Genomic DNA, 22989 nt, shown 5'->3' with positions numbered 1-22989 from the left:
GTCAAGGGTAATACATACAATGCCTTATTTAATCTTCTGAGTATCCTTAGGTATTACTAAGCACATTTTACTCAGAAGAAAATGAAGGCTCAGAGAAGTTAAGATGTCATGCCCAAAGTCACATAATTATTAAGTGATAGAGACAGTACAGCCAATATTCAATCCAGGTCTATCTGACTCACTCCTGAATTCCCTCTCCATCCTTTCTTAACCACAAGTATCTGTATGCTAGGACTCACTAGGACATCATAAGTTATTTGAGATAATAGGCTGTTAGAGAAGGAGCACAGGCTTTGATGTTAGACCAGCTTTGAATTTGAGACCCAGCTCTGGCACAGACCAGCCATTTGATCTTAGACAAGTTACATAATCCTCTCCCTCCACTCCTACCCCAAAACCTTAGGCTCTATATCTATAAATGGAAATAGTATCAGCCATCTTGAAAGATTGCCATAAAAATTAGGTATAATATATATAAAGTGCTTGACACAGCATATGTATTCAATAAATTACTTTTTATCATTGTCTTCTTTTTTTTTTTTTTTTTTTTTTTTGAGACGGAGTCTCACGCTGTTGCCCAGGCTGGAGTGCAGTGGCGCGATCTGGGCTCACTGCAAGCTCCGCCTCCTGGGTTCACGCCATTCTCCTGCCTCAGCCTCCTGAGTAGCTAGGACTACAGGCGCCCGCCACCGCGCCCGGCTAATTTTTTGTATTTTTAGTAGAGACGGGGTTTCACTGTGGTCTCGATCTCCTGACCTTGTGATCCACCCGCCTTGGCCTCCCAAAGTGCTGGGATTACAGGCTTGAGCCACCGCGCCCGGCCTATCATTGTCTTCTACAATGACTTTATTTTTTCAGTAATTTATATGTTTGGCAACATTGTGTTTTAGATTTTCCAGGATAGTCCATTCTGTGATTCAGAAACACTGTCACCAGAGATACATTTGTCAGAGTATGTATCCTTTTTGTTGTTGTTGTTTAGAAACTAAAATTATCTGGCCTGGCGTGGTGGTTCACGCCTGTAATCCAGCACTTTGGGAGGCCGAGGCAGGCGGATCATGAGGTCAAGAGATTGAGACCATCCTGGCTAACACGGTGAAACCCTGTCTCTACTAAAATTACAAAAACAAAATTAGCTGGGCGTGGTGGTGGGCACCTGTAATCCCATTTACTTGGGAGGCTGGCACAAGAGAATGGCATGAACCCGGGAGGCGGAGCTTGCAGTGAGCCAAGATCACGCCACTGCACTCCAGCCTGGGCAACAGAGTGAGACTCTGTCTGAAAAAAAAAAAAAAGAAGCTAAAGTTATACATTTATCTTAGCCAATAAAACATAGGTAAGTCTATAAAACATACCTAATAAATCCATAATTAATAACTGAATGATTATCATACAGCGTAAAGAAATGCATGAAGAATCCATAGGTTATCAGAAAGATCTATTTTTTTTTTTTTTTTTTTTTTGAGATGGAGTTTCGCTCTTGTTGCCCAGGCTGGAGTGCAATGGCGTGATCTCGGTTCACTGCAACCTCTGCCTCCCGTGTTCAAGTGATTCTTCTGCCTCAGCCTCCCGACTAGCTGGGATTACAGGCATGTGCCACCATGCCCGCCTAATTTTGTATTTTTAGTAGAGATGGAGTTTCACCATGTTGGTCAGGCTGGTGTTGAACTCCAGACCTCAGGTGATCCACCTGCCTCGGCCTCCCAAAGCGCTGGGATTACAGATGTGAGCCATCTTGCCCGGCCAGAAAAATCTACTTTATATGGATCAGAAAGAATAGGTAGAGTTCACCAAATTACTTGAGTTTTATCTCTGATTTATTAAGTTCCTGATACATAGGTATAATTTAATATTCACAATTTAACCACATAAGGAAAAGGGAACATCACTGTCTGCACCCTTAAATGCATAGTTACTAGTCAAAAAGTTTCGGTCACCATTTATATAAGTAAAATAAGTGAGCAAATATGTTTACTAAATGATGCACAATATATGTTCATATTCATGTGGAAATTTTAAAAATGTATTTAATTGAAAAGAATAGACCAGGTACGGTGGCTTACGCCTTTAATCTTAGCACTCCGGGAGGCCGTGACAGAGTGACAGACTTGAGACCAGGAGTTTGAGACCAGCCTGGCCAACAGGGTCAGGCCGTCTCTACTAAAAATACAAAAAAATTTAGCCAGGCGTGGTGGTGCACGCCTGTAATCCCAGCTACTTGGGTGGCTGAGGCACAGAATCGCTTGAACCCAGGAAGTGGAAGTCACAGTGAGCTGAGATTGTGCCACTGCACTCCAGCCTGGGTGACAGAGTGAGACCCTGTCTCAAAAAAAAAAGTATATATAGGATATCTAGCAGCAACAAAGCTAGTAAAAAAGATGAGCTTTTGAATCAGTGATTTTGGAACTAGTCTCCTAATGCTCACTTCAACTCTGAATTAAAAAGAAAAAATTTCCACATGGAAGACAAATCTAAACAATGAACTAAATAAATAACTACTTTATGTTTAAGCAATATAATCTTTCTCACTGTACAGTATTTGTCAATTAATTCGATTAGCAACACTCTTGGAGATCAGCTAATTAAGCTGTTGCCCAGATGGGAATTTCAAAGTTGGAGGGAGAGGACTTTCCCAAACCTTGTCTAAATCCCCTGGCAGCTGTCAGTCATTAATATGTAAATGTGAATCGGTTACCAACTTGTATAAGACTTGTAGGAAACAAGACATGGGAGGTCTGTGGGGAGAGGGAAAGAAAGGGCAATTGCCAAGCTAGTAAGTCTGCAGTGGACAATAGGCAGTTTGGGGACTTGCAAAAGAACACAAGTGCCTGGAAGAATAGAAGAGGCAGGCCAGGCGCAGTGACCCATGCCTGTAATCCCAGCACTTTGGGAGGCCGAGGCGGGCAGATCACCTGGGGTTGGGAGTTCAAGACCAGCCTGACCAACATGAAGAAACCCCATCTCTACTAAAAAAAAACAAAATTAGCTGGGCGTGGTGGCGCATGCCTGTAATCCCAGCTACTCAGGAGGTTGAGGCAGAAGAATCGCTTGAAGCCGGGAGGCAGAGGTTGTGGTGAACTGAGATCGTGCCATTGCCCTCCAGCCTGGGCAACAAGAACAAAACTCAATCTCAAAAAAAAGAAAAAAAAAAGAATGGAGGATGCAGAAAGCCACCCCAGAAAAGAGATAAAGGATTCATGGCGGCGGGGGGGGGGGGGGCGCGGGGGGAAGCTTTGCCTATTTCACAATTTTTCAAAAAAATCTGGAGTCATTTATACAGTTGATTCCAAACAGTATTCAAATGAGATAGTCAGGTCTTAAATGCTAAATACAGTTACAGACAACAAAAGTTCTAAATAGCTAAGAAATACTTAAATAATTACCGTTTTTGGGCGGTGTTGGAAAGTTATAGGTTGAATTTCATATTGCTGTGAATATGTTCTATTTACTGGCTTTTTCCTTCCAGCAGTTAAAAACCAGTAACCTACAGGAAAACAGTAGTATAATCTCAACATTCTATTAAACTTGGTCATGGCCAGGCGTGGTGGCTCACATCTACAATCCCAGCACTTTGGGAGGCCGTGGTGGGCGGATCACCCGAGGTCAGGAGCTTGAGACCAGCCTGGCCAACATGGTGAAACCCTGTCTCTACTAAAAGTACAAAAATTAGCTGGGTGTGGTGGCGCATGCCTGTAATCCCAGCTACTGGGGAGGCTGAGGCAGGAAAATCGCTTGAACCTGGGAGGCAGAGGTTGTGGTGAGCCGAAATTGCACCACTGCACTAGTATTTGAGCCAATACTGAAGTGGTAAGGTCAGTTATTGTAATTTATAGTGAAGTAAAGGTGTATGTGTGTTTTGTAAATTTTTCTTCTTTTGAATAGAAATGGTGAGGGGGTCTCACTGTCTTGCCCAAGCTGGTCTTGAACTCTTGGGCTCAAGTGATCCTTGTGCCTCGGTCTCCCAATGTCCTGAGATTACAGACCTGAGTCACCATGGCTGGCCAGGTGTGGCATGTTTTTAATCCCTTTTATTAGAGAAGATGAAATTACTGAACGTTTAAATAAATTATTAGAGAAAAAACATATTCTCCTTTCTATTATTCACTGTATGCAATTCTAGTAAATGGGCCACAATCAGGTATTGAGTTCAAAATCTGAAAATGTAATATAAGAGTACTTGGGGGAGGGTACATGTCCATATTTCTGTCTGTTTCAGATATATACAGGGATGCCAGGGACAGAAAAAAAAAAAGCATATATTCAAATAGGTCCTGGGGGGACAAATGAGTCCACAAACCTCTCCTCAAAGAGCAAAGGCCCCTCACTGTTTTTGGTTTTTATTTTCATATATCACTGACAGAAAAACATGGGGCTTTAGAAAACCACCACCACAGACACATGATAGGGATGAAATTGTTTAGTTAAGGGCTTCCGAGCATCATTTCAAGTCTGAATCTGGAATATCCTGTTGGCAATTTGAAGAAAGGTAGGAAGGTGAACTTTACCTAACAGTGTAGCAAAGAACGACAACAGATAAAAAGAGCAGTTTTTATAGTGGTCACTCATTTATCCCCTGAGATCAGGTAGGCTTGGATTTAAATTATATCTCTGGCACTTCATGGCTACAACTAAATAGTGTGTGTATATCACTTAACGTCCGTGCCTATTTCCTGATCCATAAATGGAGTTAATAATAGTGCCTACCTCAGAGGGTTGTTTTGAGGATCAAATAAAATAGGTGCCTGGCATGAGCAAATTTTATTTATTTTATTTACTTTTTTGAGATGGAGTCTCACTGTGTTGCCCAGGTTAGAGTGCAGTGGCACAGTCTTGGGTCACTGCAATCTCCACCTTCCAGATTCAAGCAATTCTCTGCCTCAGCCTCCCGAGTAGCCGGGATTACAGGTGCCCACCACCATGCCCAGCTAATTTTTGTATTTTCAGTAGAGAGGGGGTTTCACCATGTTGGCCAGGCTGGTCTTGAACTCCTGACCTTGTGATCTACCCACCTTGGCCTCCCAAACTGCTGGGATTACAGGCATGAGCCACTGCACCTGGCCCACAAATTTTATTATTAATTATTTTCCCTACCTCTGTTCTTAAGTTGGAAAAGGCAGATTTTAAGGCAGATCATAAAATATGTTTTTTTTTTTTTTTTTTTTTGAGACAAAGTCTGGCTCTGTCACCCAGGCTGGAGTGCAGTGGCCAGATCTCGGCTCACTATAACCTCCGCCTCCTGGGTTCACACCATTCTCCTGCCTCAGTCTCCTGAGTAGCTGGGACTACAGGTGCCCGCCACCACGCCCGGCTAATTTTTTGTATTTTTAGTAGAGACGGGGTTTCAGTGTGTTAACCAGGGTGGTCTCGATCTCCTGACCTTGTGATCCGCCCGCCTCGGCCTCCCAAAGTGCTGGGATTACAGGCTTGAGCCACCACGCCCGGCCCGTAAAATATGTTACAGGTGACTTGTTGGTAGATCTCTTCCTTCCTTCCTTCCTTCCTTCCTTCCTTCCTTCCTTCCTTCCTTCCTTCCTTCCTTCCTTCCTTCCTTCCTTCCTTCCTTCCTTCCTTCCTTTCTTTCTTGTTACAGGTGACTTGTTGGTAGATCTTTTCCTTCCTTCCTTCCTTCCTTCCTTCCTTCCTTCCTTCCTTCCTTCCTTCCTTCCTTCCTTCCTTCCTTCCTTCCTTCCTTCCTTCCTTTCTTTCTTTCTTTCTTTCTTTCTTTCTTTCTCTCTCTCTTTCTCTCTTTCTCTCTTTCTCTTTCTTTCTTTCTTTCTTTGAGACAGAGTCTCACTCTGTCGCCCAGGCTGGAGTGCAGTGGCATGATCTCGGTTACTGCAACCTCCGCCTCCCGGGTTCAGGCGATTTTCCTGCCTCAGCCTCCTGAGTAGCTGGGATTATAGGCGCGCGCCACTGTGCCCGGCTAATTTTTGTATTTTTAGTAGAGACAGGGTTTCACCATGTTGCCCAGGCTGGTCTCAAACCCCTGGTCTCAGGCGATTCACCCGCCTCGGCTTCCCAAAGTGCTGGGATTACAGGCGTGAGCCACCGCGCCCGGCCAGGAGGGATCAAACTATATCAGATTCGTGAACAAGAATATTTAAGTATATGTAAGGCAGAAGAACAGGAACAGAGGCAGATACAAATCTGTGGCTCCTCATTAAAGTGAGTAGGCAAGTCAGAACATTTTACTGGATGTCAGAACGAACATGAAGAAGTGGTTATCAGGAAAGAAGAGTTGTCCATCAAGGAAACCAAACAAATGGCAAGGCAAAAAGCCAAGCCAGGCAGGTACAATAGCTAAAAAGTTCTGGGAATGCAAGTTGCATGGATAATGCTTTCACATCATTGTTGTTTTCTGATGATACCTCATCAGATGATAAAGGTCCTCTTCCTGGTTTTAAAGTAACAAGGACCCTGACAATGGCAAGCTGTAATTCTAGAGCACTGTTTCTCAACCGTGGCTGCAATTAGGGGTTTGTAAATATACCAATGCCAAGGGTTTCAACCCCAGGCCAATTAAATCAATCTCTGGGGTTGCAACTCGGTTCTCAGTATTTTTTAAAAACTCCCCAGGTGAATTTAATGTAAGCGAAGGTGATGGATTATTATTCTAGAGATAAGTCTCTACAGTACACTGCTTTCAAACTTTGATGTGCATGCAAATTGCTTCGGGAGTCTTGTTAAATTGCAGGTTTTAAATTAGTAAGCTTGAGTTACTAATCTCAGGCCTGAGATTCAGGATTTATAATAACCAAGAAATATTGCAAGGCTGGACCACAGACCACATTTAGAGTAATAAGCATCTAGGAGAATGCTGCAAGACTCTCTTTCTAGCCATGTTTTGTTCAGAATCTTAGATTATATTAAGATCTACAGGTATGGTTATTAAATATGATTATGCAAAAGGAGAGATGGCAAAGTTTTATTTTAGAATTAAGATTCAAAAATATTTTCACAAGTTGAAATAAACAAGACAAAATATACTCTTTTTTTTTTCCTTTTAAAAAATCAATGTGATTCCAATTGTATTTCTTAAAACAAAACAAAACTGAGTCAGGGTCTCACTGTCACCAAGGCTAGAGTGCCGTGGTACAGTCATAGCTCACTGTAACCTCAAACTCCTTGGTTCAAGCAATCTTCCTGTCTTGGCCTCCTTAGGTACTAAGATTACAGGTGTGAACCACTATGCCTGGATCAAAATTTATTCCTTATTAGGGACAATTTAATATCTATCATATAAGCTAGTTCCGAAAAAAAGAAGATACTAAGATATGTTATAAAGCAATAATAATTTCACAGTGCAGTAATCGGTTATAAGTAGATTAATTACATTGAATAGTTAGTAGAGAAATACATATTAAAACAAGAGAATTTGTAATATGACAAAAGTGTTTAAATGAGGGAGGATTATTCAATTAATTGAATTGAAGCAAAAGAAAAAATATTCATCTGGGGGGAAAAGTGAGATCCATATTTCACACCTTACCCTAGGATAAATTCCACATGGATCAAGGATTTAAATGCAAAACAAAACCATGAAAGTGTTAGACAAAACCATGGAAGGGATTTTTTTTCTGTTATGTCTGAATGTGGAAACCCTTTCTAAACACGATACAAAGGCAAAGGGTCATAGAAGACTGAAAAACTAACCAGAAAAAAATTTGCATGGCAAAAACCTTTATGTGAGAAACTTAAAAATAAAGAACAAGCTGGGGAGAAAACATGTCTCACTTATAGCCTAAGATGAAGAACTAATTTTTCTAACATTAAAGAGCTCCTACAAAATAGTAATTTAAAAAAAGATCTACAAGCTCCTTGCCCACAAAAGATCAACAAAGTATATGACTAAATTGTTGATAGAAAATGACATAAAACACCTCTCATAATAATTCCTATGGCAGTGTTTATTCTACTAAGGCATGCTGATACCATCCACTTATTTGTGGGTATGCTTTGTATAATCTCTAAAGCAGGCATAATTCTTATGATGCCAGGTAATTGAGCAGAGTCACAGAAAAAGAGTATTTTAAAAGGAGGGAGTCCCAACCTGGCCAACGTGGTGAAACCACATTTCTATAAAAAATATAAAAATTAGCCGGGTGTGGTGGTGCACACCTGTAATCCCAGCTCCTCAGACACAGAGGCAGGATTGCTTGAACCGGGGAGGCAGAGGTTGCAGTGAGCTGAGATCATGCCACTGCACTCCAGCCTGAATGACAAAGTGAGACTGTCTCAAAAAATAATAATAATAATAAATAAAAAGAGGGAGTGATCAACGGAGTCAAATGCTGATAAGGGGTCAAGTAAGGTAAGTATAGAAAGTGCCCACTGGACCCACAGATATAAGGCCAATTGATCTGCCACCAGGGTGCCAAGAGAATTCAATATGGTATGAAGTCTTCCAACAAATGGTGCTGGGACAACTGTATGTCCACGTGCAAAATAATAAAGTTGGACCCATACCTCATACCATATTTAAAAATTTACTCAAAATGGATCAAAGAGTTAAAATTGCAAAAGCATTAGAATAAAAAATAGGTATAAATCTCCATGCCTGGGTGAGCTGGCTCATGCCTATAATCCTAGCACTTCTGAGATAGGCAGATCACTTGAGCACAAGTGTTTGAGACCAACCTGGGGAACATGGCAAAACCTCGTCTCTATTACAAATACAAAAAATTAGCTGGTGTGGTGGCACGCACCTGTAGTCCCAGTTACTCCAGAGGTTGAGGTGGGAGGATCACCTAAGCCCGGGAAGTGGAGGCTGCCATGAGCTGAGATTGCACCACTGCACTCCAGCCTGGGCGACAGGAGTGAGACCCCAACTCAAAAACAAACAACAACAACAACAACAACAACAACAAAACATTTGTGACTTTGGATTAGGCAATAGTTTCTAAAATGTAATACTTAAAGCCTAAGCAACCATAGAAAAAATAGATAAATTGGACCTCAGAAAAATTAGAAGCTTTTAGGCTGGGCGTGATGGCTCACTCCTGTAATTCTCAGCACTTTGAGAGGCAGAGGCAGGTGGAAAACCTGAGGTCAGGAGTTCGAGACCAGCCTGGCCATGCGGAAACCCTGTCTCTACTGAAAAAGAAAAATACAAAAATTAGCTGGGCGTGGAGGTGTGCGCCTGTAGTCCCAGCTACTTGGGAGGCAGAGACAGGAGAATTGCTTGAACCCAGGAGGTGGAGGTTGCAGTGGGCCAAGATTGTGCCACTGCACTCCAGCCTAGATGACCGAGTAAGACTCCATCTCAAAAAATAAAAATACAGGCCGGGCACGGTGGCTCACGCCTGTAATCCCAGCACTTTGGGAGGCTGAGGCAGGCAGATTACCTGAGGTTGGGAGTTTGAGACCAGCCTGACCAACACGGTGAAATCCTGTCTCTACTAAAAAATACAAAATATTAGCTGGGCGTGGTGGCGGGCACCTGTAGTCCCAGCTACTCAGGAGGCTGAGGCAGGAGAATCGCTTGAACCCGGGAGGTGGAGGTTGCAGTGGGCCGAGATTGTGCCATTACACTCTAGCCTAGGCAACAGAGTGAGACTCCATCTCAAAAAATTAAAATACAAAAATTAGCCGGGCGTGGTGGTGCGTGCCTGTAATCCCAGGTACTCAGGAGGCTGAAGCAGGAGAACTACTTGAACTGGGGAGGCAGAGGTTGCAGTGAGCCAAGACTGCACCACTGCACTCCAGCCTGGGCAACAAGAGCAAAATTCCATCTCAAACAACAACAACAAAAAACAATTTAAAAATAGGCAAAGGACTTGAATAGACATTTCTCCTAAGATGATATACAAATGGCCAATAAGCACATAAAAAGATGTTCAACATTGTTAGTCATTAGAAAAATCCAACTTCAAAACCACAATTGGATACTACTTCACACCTGCTAGATCACCTGGGAAGAAAAACTCAGATAATAGCAAGTGTTGGTGAAATTAGAGCTATTGTATATTAACAGTGGAAATGTAAAATGGTGCAGGTGCTTTGGAAAACAGTTTGGCACTTTCTCAAAATTTAATCCTTTTCCAGTTTAGATTTAAAAAAAACACAGCTTGCTGCCAGCACTCATTTAATTTTACATAAACATGTTCTTTGAGGCTGAAGAAAATCTGACTGATTTTCATGTGAAAATAAAATACAAAAACTGTTCTTGGAGTTATTTCTAAACAGAACTAACATCAGAATTGTCTGAATCATCAAAATCTTCTATTTCAGAAAAATCAGATCCATCAAATGAATCTTCAGCCAACAACTGTTTGAGAATGCTGCTACATTTTTTAGGATTTGACATTTTCAGTGATCAAGAATTGCTATATTTTGTAAATGGAAATACAACTAAAAATGGAATGCTATAAGTAGAATAATGTCTTTTGTTTCCAAAGTCAATATACTAGAGCAATGTGAAAATAATAAATATTAATATGCTTACTAAGGTATTAATAATACAATAATATTTCGTGGCAAGGTTATCTTGGAGTAAATCCTGCAGCTGCAAGCACTGCCAGCGGGTATTCTTGGGACAAAGGGGTTAAACAGAGTTATCATATGACTTCGTAATTCCACAATTCCACCTAAGAGCATTGAAAACATATGTCCACACAAAAACTTGTACCTGAATGTTCACAGCAACATTATTCGTTATAGCCAAAAAGTGGAAACCACCCAAATGTCCATCAACTAATGAATGGATAAATAAAATAGCGTAACCACTCTGAGGTATATCCATACAACAGAATATTATTGCACAATAAAAAGGAGTAAAGTGCTGACACATACTACAACATGGATGAGCCCCGAAAACATTATACTAAAAAAGAAATCCCATTTCAGTAGGTATAGCTATAAATAGATAAATAAATAAAATATTATCTTTAATGAAAGAAGCCAGTCACAAAAGGTCACATGGTGTGATTCAATTTATATTAAATGTCCAGAAAAGGAAAATCCATAGAGGTGGAAAATAGATTAGTGGTTGTCAAGGGCTGTAGGGAGGGGGAATTGGTAGTGACTGTGAAAGGATACAGCAGTGATGAGAATGTTCTGAAATTAAATGGTAATAGTTGAATGAATTTATGAATATGCTAAAAGAAACACTGTATTGTACACTTTAAAAGATACATTGTACACTTTGAAAGGTGAGTCTTACGGGATTTTATGAGACTTTATGAGATGTGAATCATATCTCAATTTTTTTTAAAGTGTTGATTGGATTTCTGAGACTTGGATGTCGTTAGTGGCCTTGTAGAGGAATGTTAGTGGTCAAAGGCAGCTGGCAGTGGACCAAAGACTGAGTGGGAAGTGAAGAATAGTGAGTGCATACAGTTCTTTCAAGAAGGTTAGGTGAGAAGAACAGGGCAGTATCTGAGAGAGATAAAAGATCAAAGAATATTCTGGTTTTGTTATTGGTTCTGATGGGAGAAGCTTAAGTAGGTTAAAATGCTAATGGAGGCTGGGCGTGGTAGCTCACTCCTATAATCCCAGCACTTTGAGAGGCCAAGGTGGTCAGATTGCTGGAGCTCAGTAGTTCAAGGTCAGCCTGGGCAACATGGTGAGACCCCTTCTCTACAAAATATACAAAAATTAGCTGGGTGTGCTGGTGCCTATTGTCCCCGCTACTTGGGGGTCTGAGGTGGGAGGATGGCTTGAGCTTGGGAGGTCAAGGCTGCAGTGAGCTGTAATCACGCCACTGCACTCCAATGGACCTGTCTCCAAAAAAAAAAAAAAAAAAAAAAAAAAAGATAGATTTAATTGAGAAGAAGTATATTGGGGAGGAGGATGATAAATAATATAATAGAATAATTAAGAGAGCACAAGGTGGTTAAAAGGGATTAAGAACACAGGTAACTGTTAAATAGGAAGTAAGGTGCTGACTGGGGGAAGTGAAAGTCTATATATTGAAGTAGTTTAATTTGAGGAAGTTAAGACGCATTTTATCTGAGGACATCTGTTTTTAGGTGAGTTGATGAAAAGTAAGGAAGTGCAGGCGAAGGGTCAGAAGTGTGGGAAGACCAGAACATGTTGGATGTGCTGGCACTGTGTCTCACGCATGTAATCCCAGCACTTTGGGAGGCTGAAGCGGGTGGATCACTTGAGCCCAGGAATTTGAGACCAGCCTGGCCCACATAGTAAGACCCCTTCTCTATTTAAAAAAAAAAAATCTATCTATCTATCTATAGAAATTGACACTTCTGGTCTTAAAGCTTGAAATGTACATTTATTTTATCTGAGTTACTTCCTCAAGAAAGGACCCCCAGGCCTCTGGGAAAGTATCAAATAACTAAAACTCACTGGATCATCTCATCCAAGGAGAGGCCAGGCCCCTCAGTCATCATGATTACTTGCTTAACCGTCCCCGAGTTACTGTTTTCCTATACATTGTTATATTTCTTACCTGCTATATAAACCCCTAATTTTAGTTGGCAGGGGAGACAGATTTGAGACTGATCTCCCATCTCCTCCACTGCAGCACCTGATCAAAGCCTTCTGCCTTGGCAATACCCATTGTCTCAGTCATTGGCTTTCTGTGTAGCAAGGAGCAGGACCTAGACTGAGCCATGGTGTTTTGGTAACAGTCTCAGTACAAAACCACAAACTTCTACTATCGGGACAATAGTAACTCAGTCTCTAGTCCCTGATGATTTGGGAGGTTCAGGGCATCTAATCTGGTCAGTTGTTATCTAATGTATCATCGGGTTGTACTTAAATTCCAGAAAATCCCCAGGAAAGGATAATTCTAGTGAAACCAAAAACCCAGTTTGGTCCTGTTACTCCTTAAGCTTATGGCAGTTGGAATCCCCTGGTAGCACATACTGTCTGAAACTTAGCAGAACTCCTAGGAGAATCTATAATACATCTATCATTTTGGTGATAAGGAACCCCCAACTCACTTGAGTTGAGTCCCTTAGACCTGTGCTAATCCTACTCTACACCTATGGAACAACCCAGGATTCCAAAGATAGACTGGTAGTTTCTCATTAGTTTAATGAAACTGTGGTTTGGACTACATGTGTCAGCTAATGTCTGAGTAGGGCTAAGCCACAGGAAAATATTGTTTCAAGTATTAAAATAATATTTAAATAGTACAATTATAATTATTCTAGCCGGGCGTGGTGGTGTGTGCCTATTAGTTCCAGCTACTCAGGAGACTAAGGTGGGAGGATCACTCAGCCCAGGAGTTCGAGGCTGCAGAGAGCTATGATCATCATGTCACTGCCTTCTAGCCTGGGTGACACAGCGAAATCCAGTCTCTATTGTAAAAAAAATAATAATAATTAGTCTAATAGGATAGAATAAAAATAATGAAAATTTCTTGATTAGTTTCCATCTTGCATTAGGCTTACATTTATATATATAATATATCATATACATATATATGATATATATATATAAGATATATAGATATGTATCTCTCGTTTTGTCTTTCTCCCTCTCCTTACCATGTTTTTTGTTTAAAACTATCTTTATTAACAACAATAATTATAAGTGTAGCATGCAATGCTTTCCAAAGCACTTACTCATCCATTATTTTACTCTATGTAAACTTCCATCTTAGCTAGGTTGGAGATGTATTATTACCTCCAGGTTGCTGATGAAGAAACAGTGGTTAAGCAGTGATTAGTGACTTGTTCAAGATCATATAATTTGTTGGTAGGTGAGTTGTTTTTAGACTTAAGATATCTTTTGTTACTTCCTAACATATACTTTCTATTCATTATAAGGTTGGTGAGAATTTTGATAAAGCTTTCCTTTTATTAAAAAATGTTTTTTGGGCCGGGCGTGGTGGCTCACGCCTGTAATCCCAGCACTTTGGGAGGCCGAGGCGGGCGGATCACAAGGTCAGGAGATCGAGACCACGGTGAAACCCCGTCTCTACTAAAAATACAAAAAATTAGCCGGGCGCGGTTGTGGGCGCCTGTAGTCCCAGCTACTCGGGAGGCTGAGGCAGGAGAATGGCGTGAACCCGGGAGGCGGAGCTTGCAGTGAGCCGAGATCGCGCCACTGCACTCCAGCCTGGGCGACAGAGCGAGACTCCATCTCAAAAAAAAAAAAAAAAAAAAAAAAAAATGTTTTTTAGTCTGTGTCCTGCCGAAGATAAAGGTTTCCTAGTAAAACTATTCTAAACTTTTGTTTGTTTGTTTGTTTGCTAGAAAAAGGGTTTCAATAGACTTCTTCTTCTTCTTTTTTTTTTTTTTTTTTTTTTTCGGAATCTCCCTCTGTCCCCCAGGCGGAGTGCAGTGGTGCAATCTCAGCTCACTGCAACCTCCACCTCCTGGGTTCAAGCGATTCTCCTGCCTCAGCCTCCTGAGTAGCTGGGATTACAGGTGTGTGCCACCATGACTGGCTAATTTTTGTATTTTTAGTAGAGATGGGGTTTCATCTGACTCATGATCCACCCGCTTTGGCTTCCCAAAGTGCTGAGATTACAGGCGTGAGCCACCGTGCCCAGCCTAGACTTCTTTTTTAAAAAATGTATGTTGAACATTCAACAAAGGAAAAATGACCATGATTTGTAAATTACTCATATTTAATACCTCTCAACTTTCCAAAACAATGATAGTGATGATATATTTTAATCACATAAGGGGCACTAGTTTTAGTATGCCTTTACCACTTTATTTTATTTATTTATTTTTGAGACAGGGTCTCACACTCTGTTGCCCAGGCTGGAGTGCAGTGTTTCGATCAGGTCTCGCAGTAGCCTTGACCTCCCTGGGTTCAGGTGATTCTCCCACCTCAGCCTACCAAGTAGCTGGAACCACAGGCTCACACTACCACACTTGGCTAATTTTTAAATTTTTTGTAGAGACAAGGTTTTGTCATGTTTGCCCAGACTGATCTCAAACTTCTGAGCTCAAGCTTCCTCCTAGGCTTCACAAAGTGCTGGGATTACAGGTGTGAGCCACTGTGCCCAGCTATTTTATTTTTCAGATAAGGTCTCACTCTGTCACCCAGACTGGAGTGCAGTGTCACCATCGCAGCTCACTGCAGCCTTAACCTCCCCAGGCTCAGGTGATCCTCCTACTTCAGTCTTCCAAGTAGCTGCACTACCACATCTGGCTAATTTTTTGTATTTTTTGTAGAGATGGGGTTTCGCCATGTGGTGGTCTCAAACTCCTGGCCTCATGTGATCTGCCCGCCTTGGCATACCAAAATGTTGGGATTACGGGTGTGAGCCACTGCGCCTGGCCACCACCTTATTTAGTGCTGACTAAACAAATTTCCCTTTGCCAAATGTGATAATAATTTCTTGTAGAATTACTGTTCAGGGTCAACGTTTTCTCTTTTTTCTTTTTCTTTTTTTTTTGGAGACGGAGTTTCGCTCTTGTTGCCCAGAATGGAGTGCAATGGCACGATCTCGGCTCACTGCAATTTCTGCCTCCCGGGTTCAAGCAATTCTCTTGCCTCAGCCTCCCAAGTAGCTGGCACCCGCCACCACGCCCAGCTAATTTTTGTATATTTAGTAGAGATGGGGTTTTGCCACGTTGGCCAGGCTGGTCTCAAACTCCTGACCTCAGGTGATCCACCTGCCTTGGCTTCTCAAAGTGCTAGGATTACAGGCGTGAGCCACCACGCCTGGCCAGGGTCAATGTTCTGAAATAACCTTCAGCATTTGCCAGTACTCACCAAGATCAAATAATCAGCTTTGCTAATTTTTTGTTGTTGTTGTGTTTGAGATGGAGTCTCGCTCTGTTGCCCAGGCTGGAGTGCAATGGCGAGATCTTGGCTCACTGCAACCTCTGCCTCCCAGGTTCAAGCGATTCTTCCGTCTCAGCCTCCTGAGTAGCTGGGATTACAGGCACTCACCATCATGCCCGGCTAATTTTTGTATTTTTGCATATACGGGGTTTCACCATGTTGGCCAGGCTGGTCTTGAACTCTTGACTTCAGGTGATCTGCCTACCTCGGCCACCCAAAGTGCTGGCATTATAGGCGTGAACCACTGCGCCCGGCCCACTTTGCTAATTCTTTTTTTTTTTTTTTTTTCTTGAGATGGAGTCTCGCTCTGTTGCCCAGGCTGGAGTGCAGTGGCGCGATCTCAGCTCACTGCAACCTCTGCCTCCCAGGTTCACGCCATTATCCTGCCTCAGCCTCCCGAGTAGCTGGGACTACAGGCGCCCGCCACCATGCCCGGCCAATTTTAAAAATATTTTTAGTAGAGACGGGGTTTCACCGTGTTAGCCAGGATGGTCTCAATCTCCTGACTTCATGATCCACCCGCACTGGCCTCCCAAAGTGCTGGGATTACAGGTGTGAGCCACCGCACCTGGCCCCACTTTGCTAGTTCTTAAAACATTTAAAGCTAAACCTCAAGGAGTGTGAAAAAGTGGTTAGGGTATCCATAAACGATCTGGTGCTGGGGCACTTCTGACCCTGGGGAGGAATTAAGTGACTCAGTCAGTGGTCATGTGGCTGAGAGGCACGGCCAGTAGGGACTCTGACAGTCACCTTTCTTCTTCCTTCAACCAATCTCCAGGTTAGAAGGTGAAGGAAGTTATTTGCAGCATCATTAGCAATTTCTTTTCCACCTCCACCTGTAACAGCCAAGGCACAAGATACTGAAGAAGCAAAGAGGCCTGATGCTCCTGGTGAATCAGTCGGAAGAAGAATCATATCTAAGGTAGACAAGATATCCAAGACATCCACTGTCTACACACACACAAACACACAACTCTTTAACTAAATTCACATTTGTATCTGGTGTTTCCATGCTATAGTGGCTTAACTGGTAATTCTGTAACACAAACATGGAGGTCATAGAGGCTTTCAATAATACAGCTAAGGACTCATATTTCCTATGCTTTTAAAATTATCTTTTTAGGCTGGGCACAGTGGCTTACGCCTGTAATCCCAGCACTTTCCAAGGCCAAGGTGAGCGGATTGCTTGAGTTCAGGAGTTTGAGACCAGCCTGGACAATATGGTGAAACCCCTTCTCTACAAAAAATACAAAAATTAGCCAGGCAGGGTGGTGCAGGCCTGTAATTCCAGCTACTTGGGTCGGGGGGTGGGGTGGGGTAAAAAGGCAGGAGGATCACTTAAACCCAGGAGGTTGAGGCTGCAGTGAGTCAAGATCATGCCATTGTACTCCAGCCTGGGTGACAAAATGAGACCCTGCTTTAAAAAAAAAAACAACACACACTTTGGGAGGCTGAGGCAGGTGGATCACTTGAGGTCAGGAGTTTGAGACCAGCCTGGCCAACATGGTAAACCCTGTCTCTACTATTAGCCAGGTGTGGTGACTGTGCCTGTAATCCCAGATACTTGGGAGGCTGAGGCAGGAGAATTGCTTGAACCGGGAGGCAGAGGTGGCAGTGAACCAAGATTGCGCCACTGCACTCCAGCCTGGGTGACAGAATGAGACTCTGTCTCAAAAAAAAAAAAAAATGCAAATAATATAATAAAATAATATATGCATAGTTTAAAAATTATCGGCATGGTGGCTTGCACCTGTAATCCCAGCACTTAGAGAGGCTAAGGCAGGAAGATCACCTGAGCACAGGACTTCAAGATCAGCCTAGGCAACATAGAGAGACCTCCTCTCTACAAAAAGTTTTCAAAAATAGCTGGGCTTGGTGGCATGCGCCTATGGTCCCAGCTACTTGGGAGGCTCAAGTAGGAGGATCACTTGAGCACAGGAGGCTGTAGTGAGCCATGATTGTGCCACTGCACTCCAGCCTTGGGTAACGAAGAGACCCTGTTTCACTAAAAAAATTTTTTTTTCAATTTATTTTTAAAAATTGTGGTAAAATATATGTAACATTAAAATTTACCATATGCAACTGGGGTAGATATAAGTCATAAGCAGTACTGGAGAGTAGTCTGACAGTAATTGAAAATGAAAGAGCAGAAAAGAACCTCAAAAGATTATTATGCCTAAAAATCTGCTGCCAGATTGGTTAAAATTATGTAAGACATATGCGCTTCTTGAAGATTCCTAAAAATGAAGATTTACAAGCCTATCTAGTTAAGTTCTTCTACGCATTTAACTGTGTCCCATGTACTAGGTGAGGCAGCATGATGTCATGGGAAAAGTCCAGGACTTGGAATCAGGGCAAGTGTAATTGTGTCCTGGTTCTGCCTGTTTTTAAGTGGGTGAACATAGACAAGTTACCTAACCTTTCACACTCACTGTGTCTTCCCATGTTTTTTCTTTTTCTTTTTTTTTTGAGATGGAGTTTCGCTCTCGTTGCCCAGGCTGGAGTGAGTGCAATGGCGTGGTCTCAGCTCACTGCAACCTCTGCCTCCTGGGTTCAAGTGATTCTCCTGCCTCAGCCTCCTGGGTAGCTGGGATTACAGGCGCACGCCACCATGCCCAGCTAATTTTTGTGTTTTTAGTAGAGATGGGGTTTTGCCATGTTGGCCAGGCTGATCTCAAACTCCTGACCTCAGGTGATCTGCCCGCCTGGGCCTCCCAAAGTGCTGGGATTACACGAGTGAGCCACTGTGCCTGGTGGTAATTTCCTCATTTTAAAAATAGGAACAATAATAGCACCAACATTAGAATAGTGTTACAAGGAACAAATGAGGTAGAGTATAAGAAAAGTATATTGTGAAGTGCTATGTAAATGTTATTTTTCGACAAAGTTATAGTTTATATACATCTTCCACAGAAGGTTATCCCTTTTATGGCCATTTCTTTCTATAGTTTTTTTTTTTTTCCATTTTTTATCTTTGTAATCAATATTGACACTTTTTCTTTTCTCAGCATACATTGTATTGGTCATTGGACACCACTTTTTTTTTTTTTTTGAGACAGAGTCTCACTGTGTCACCTAGGCTGGAGTGCAGTGACACAGTTTTGGTTCACTGCAGCCTCTCCCTCCCAGGCACAAGCAATTCTCCTGCCTCAGCCTCCCAAGTAGCTGGGATTACAGGGGCCCACCACCACGCCTGGCTAATTTTTGTATTTTTGGTAGAGATGGGGTTTCACCATGTTGGCCAGGCTGATCTTGAATCCCTGGACTTCAGGTGATCTGCCCGTCTCAGCCTCCCAAAGTGTTAGGATTACAGGTGTGAGCCACCATATCCTGCCTAGACACCACTTTAAAATGGCTGTTTCATGTTACAGATTTAACTTGGGGGAGGCCAGCCTAATGAAAATTTATTATTTTCTGTGAGTCACTATATTTATAACTCAGGTCCTGGCTACCAAGTGAATGGTGGTGCCTGGTTTATGGTTTTGTGGGCTTACTGTCTAGTCTATTATCTGATTTGGGTAAGAGAATATAGATTTGCCCATAACTTAGCCAAATTTTAGAAAGCATACCTATTTATTAGAAAGAAAAAGTGTTAAAGTATGACCTATCAAGCTAGTAATAGCATATATTTGTAACAAACTGTAGAAATGATCCCTGAAAGTACAGTCTTAATGGCATATTTTTGGGCATCATATTCAATAAGATTTAGAGAAGCACAAATACATATAAGGCCCCTCTTCCTTGCTCAATTTCAACACCTGTTTTTTGTTTTGTTTTGTTTTGTTTTTGATTCACTAAAGGGGAAAATGGTGGGGTGGTCAGTCAGTGCCAGGAAGGTAGGTAGTTCATGATGGTTATGCTAATTTAGAATGAAGAAGTTTCATTCTAGATAGGACAATGAATCCAATACTCTTTTTTTTTCCTCCCTAGAGACAGGGTCTCACTCTGTTGGAGTGCAATGGTGTGATCATAGCTCACTGCAGCCTTGAACTCCTGGGCTTAAGCAATCGCCTCACCTCACCTTCCTAAGTAGCGGGCATGGTGGCATAAGCATGGTGGCGTGCACCTGTATTTTTTGTAGAGAGGGGGTCTTCTTGTGTTGTCCAGGCTGGTCTTGAACTCCTAGCCTCAAGAGATCCTCCTAAAGTGCTGGGATTTCAGGCAAGAACATCCATGCCTGGCCTCAACACCTTTTAATAACAACTTGCTAGAGCCACAGAAGTTCTTCTGGAACTTAAGTCAGAACTGGAACATTGCTCTGTTAGAATGAATGAGCAGTAAAGTCAATAGAGAGCTACCAGAGTGTGCATTCCTGAAAGTCCTGAAGAATAGGTGAGTCCAGTTGCCAACAGAGAGAAGATAGGGTAGGAACCAAAAAGGGGTTGTGGTTTGCTGAGAATCAGTCACTGGAATGTCAGGAAGAACATTCACACCAAGTCAGGGCCAAGTGAGCCAGAAATTAAGAGACCAAAAAAGATGTCTTACCAGGTCAAAAATTAGAGACTAAGATGAGTCACACTGCCACGGGGAAAAAAAAGTGTATCCTTGGGTAAAATAGTGTATACAAACAAATGCTTCCTGGAAACTAGACTCTCCCTTTGGGTTAATGATCAAGAGTTTTCCATAGTCATTGTCTTTTTAAAAAATCAGGTATTTATTGAGCATATGTTGTATGCCATCAGCATTTTAAGAACTGTACTTGGACGTGCACGCACCCTGTCCCTCAACCACCGCTGCTGCCTCCTTCTTCTGTCACTCCTGGTGCTGCACTGTGTGTTCGTTCAGTGAGGAGCTGGTACCTCTTTTGTGAAGCAGCAGCTGAGAAGACTCTGGTATTTGCCACGGCCGAGGAAAAGCCCAAGGCATTGTCAATGAGGCAGCTCAGATTCCCATTTGACAGTCAGCCAATCAATGAAACAGACACACCTGCACAGGTGGAAATGGAGGATGTAGATATAATTGATGTGTTCCACCAGCAGATAGGAGGTGTCTACTGAAAAGGGAAACTGCTTCTTTATTCCAGTTCCCATTTTTTTATTGTACATAAAATAATTGGTATATGTGGATACACATATTGCATTTTTTTTTTTTTTTTGAGACGGAGTCTTGCTCTGTCACCTAGGTTGGAGTGCAGTGGCGTGATCTTGGCTCACTGCTACCTCTGCCTACCAGGTTCAAGCAATTCTCCTGTCTCAGCCTCCTGAGTAGCTAGGACTACAGGCACCCACCACAACCAGCTAATTTTTGCATTTTTAGTAGAGACGGGGTTTCACCATATTGGTCAGGCTGGTCTCGAACTCCTGACCTCAGGTGATGCACCCACCTTGGCCTCCCAAAGTGCTGGGATTACAGGAGTGAGCCACCACGCCCGACCCATATTGCATTTTTTAAACTAAATAGCAATGGTATGTTTTGATTGACATCAAGTGGAAGTGGGATGGGAAAAAATACTGATTCTGTGAAAATACCCGCTTTCTCCATTAGTGGCATGCTCATTCAGCTCTTATCTTTATATTCCAGTAAGTTATTTTGCTCTCACTGTTTTAATAAAGCAACATAAAAATCCTTGCATACCTTGTTCAATTGGAGAATTTTAATGTTTTTCATTTATCCTTGTTAAACCAAGGACAATTTTATAACTTTTTTGTATGCACCTGTTACACATAGGGCACTCTGTCTTGAAGTAGGGATAAATTACTCTGAAAAAAAAAAAAAATCATAGTTTTCCCTTCAAGTGTTTTGTTTAAATAAACTTCTTGTTTAAAATGAAAAAAAAAAAGATATTTACTTGTATTATCTTTTAATCTTTACAACAACCCTATGCAGTAGATACTTTTATCTTCATTTTATTTTTTTTTATTTGAGATGGAGTCTCGCTCTGTTGCCCAGGCTGGAGTGTAGTGGCATGATCTTGGCTCACTGCCAGCTCCGCCTTGCGGGTTCACGCCATTCTCCTGCCTTAGCCTCCCGAGTAGCTGGGACTACAGGCACCCACCACCATGCCTGGCTAATTTTTTATATTTTTTAGTAGAGACAGGGTTTCACAGTGTTAGTCAGGATGGTCTCGATCTCCTGACCTCATGATCCACCTGCACTGGCCTCCCAAAGTGCTGGGATTACAGGCGTGAGCCACCGTGCCTGGCCTATCTTCATTCTATAGATGAAGAAACGGAGGCAAAGGAGGATAACAAGATTTTCCAGTTACTCATCCAGCAAATATTAGAGCTACGACTCCAATCCAAACTACCTAACTCTAGTGCTTGCACTCTAAATCACAATGGTAGGTGGCTCCCTGTAGTTTTAATTCACATTTATTATTTATCACTTCACTGGGCTCAGCCTACTCTTGAAAGAGATGGCCGAAGATATGCATCTATGTCCGGATATTATTATTATTATTATTATTATTATTATTCGAGACAGAGTCTCATTCTGTTGCCCAGGCTGGAGTGCAGTGGTGCAATCTCGGCTCACTGCAAGCTCTGCCTCCCGGGTTCACACCATTCTCCTGCCTCAGCCTCCCGAGTAGCTGGGACTACAGGTGCCCACCACCACACCTGGCTAATTTTTTGTATTTGTAGTAGAGATGGGGTTTCACCGTGTTAGCCAGGAGGGTCTTGATCTCCTGACCTCATGATCCTCCCGCCCTGGCCTCCCAAAGTGCTGGGATTACAGGCGTGAGCCACCACACCTGGCTTCATGTCTAGATATTATTAAGTCTCAGTTTTCTTGTTAAGAACATAGTATTTGGGTTGGGTGCAGTGGCTCATGCCTGTAATCCCAACACTTTGGGAGGCCGAGGCCAGTGGATTGCTTTAGCCCAGTAGTTTTGAAACCACTTTGGACAGCATAGGGAGGCCCTGTCTCTATAAGAAATTTTAAAAATTAGCTGGGTGTGGTCGCACACTTGTGGACCCAGCTGCTGGGGGCATTGAGGGGAGGATCACTTGAGCCCAGGAGGTTGAGGCTACAGTGAGCCATGATCACACCACTGCACTCCAGTGTGGGCAACAGAGCGAGACTCTGTCTCAAAAAGATAGTATAAATAATAAAAAGAAAAAAGAACATAATATTTAATAAAATTTTGAAAAAGGACAACTTAAGGAAAAAAATCTTTAACTTTATCCCATTTGGAGTTTAAAAGCCTCTATGTAGTTTGCTGCACAAAAGCACTTGCAATTTTGTCATCAGAATTCTTCATGGTCAATTTTGCTCAATTTTGGATCTGTTTTTTTGTAGAAAATAAGTTGGCCGGGCACGGTGGCTCACGCCTGTAAT

The 22989-nt window shown here is 42.3% G+C and overlaps 1 protein-coding gene and 1 pseudogene across 1 annotated transcript in view; one reads left to right on the top strand and one right to left on the bottom strand.

The window, feature by feature from the left end:
- Positions 1-3440, bottom strand: part of LOC105477962 (bromodomain adjacent to zinc finger domain 1A) — a 158268-nt gene extending 154828 nt beyond the window's left edge. The window contains exon 1 of the mRNA XM_071100331.1: positions 3384-3440. The gene's annotated coding sequence lies outside the window, so the exon portion shown is untranslated. The remainder of the gene's footprint in view (positions 1-3383) is intronic.
- Positions 3441-3690: 250 nt separating this feature from the next.
- LOC105477969 (immunoglobulin-binding protein 1 pseudogene) overlaps positions 3691-22989 on the top strand; it is a 32761-nt pseudogene continuing 13462 nt past the window's right edge.

This window comes from Macaca nemestrina, chromosome 7 (genome assembly GCF_043159975.1).
Source record: "Macaca nemestrina isolate mMacNem1 chromosome 7, mMacNem.hap1, whole genome shotgun sequence".
Classification (NCBI taxonomy): Eukaryota; Metazoa; Chordata; class Mammalia; order Primates; family Cercopithecidae; genus Macaca; species Macaca nemestrina.
The sequence above is the reverse complement of the archived record's forward strand: the minus strand, read 5'-3'. Positions and strand labels throughout refer to the sequence as shown.